The sequence below is a fragment of the Cryptomeria japonica genome, unplaced genomic scaffold (assembly GCF_030272615.1).
Source record: "Cryptomeria japonica unplaced genomic scaffold, Sugi_1.0 HiC_scaffold_529, whole genome shotgun sequence".
Lineage (NCBI taxonomy): Eukaryota > Viridiplantae > Streptophyta > Pinopsida > Cupressales > Cupressaceae > Cryptomeria > Cryptomeria japonica.
In genome coordinates, this window is record NW_026729342.1 from 69,867 (window position 1) to 70,839 (window position 973).

Consider the following 973-nt stretch of genomic DNA (forward strand, 5'->3'; position numbering starts at 1 on the left):
GAGCGCGCACTGGCCGAGGTGCACACCGATTTCACCTGGGTGCGCGCGCAGCACCTCGGGCGCACCGGGGTGCGCGCACAACGCCCGGGTTGCACCGTGGCCTGTGTGCTCGGGGCGCCTCGGGTGCGCGCTCGGTGTCGCCCCCGCGCGCGCGGTAGTGCGGGCAGCGCACCCCGGCCCGGCCCGGCCCCGACGAGAACGCAAACGGGCAAAAGGTTTATTCAAATAGCATTGCGACGCCCGGCGAAAAACTAAAAAAGGGTGCAACACCGGGACTTCCCGGGAGGTCACCCATCCCAGTACTACTCCGGCCCAAGCGCGCTTAACTGCGGAGTTCTGATGGGATCCGGTGCACTAACGCTGGTATGATCGCACCCGTTATGAGCTTGTCGCAGTGTGTACTTAGCAAACCGCGACCCACGTGCGAATCCACCCCGGCCACCCACCCCCGTCGAGGTGCACACCCTCCCTCGCGAAGTGCGCCCCGTTCGCCAAGTGTGAGCCCTGCCCGGGTGCGCGCACCTTGCTAGGGCGTCGGGTGTGCACCCGGCCCGGCCTACGTGCGTGCACCTGGAGGGGGCGTCGTGTGCGTGCAGTGTCCCGTCTGCAACGCGGTGCCCACACACCACCTCGGGCGCAACGACCTGCGCTCACATGTGGGCCGAGTGCACCTTGGTGCATGTTCGGGGCGCCTCGGGTGCACGCTCGATCTTGCCCTGGTGCACCAAGGCGCTCGGTTTGCCCCGGGTGCGCACTTGGTGCAAGGTGGGCACCCAAAATAGGGATCAAGCACCAAAACACAAGTTTCGGGATGCAAAATGGGACCCAAGGACCACAAATGCGTTCCAAGACCCATGATGGGTCCACGAGAACAAAAATGTGTTCCGAGACTTAATAAACAAATATTGGGTTTTAGGAGAAGAAACATGCTCTGATGCCCAAAACGAGAATCGACCCCGAAAAGGCCACAGGC

At 63.3% G+C, this 973-nt stretch overlaps 1 non-coding gene across 1 annotated transcript; it reads right to left on the minus strand.

Moving 5' to 3' along the window:
• Window positions 1-258: 258 nt before the first annotated feature.
• Window positions 259-377, minus strand: LOC131872166 (5S ribosomal RNA). The gene has a single exon (XR_009370344.1). It is a non-coding gene; the product is annotated as a 5S ribosomal RNA (ribosomal RNA).
• Between the last annotated feature and the right edge of the window lie 596 nt (window positions 378-973).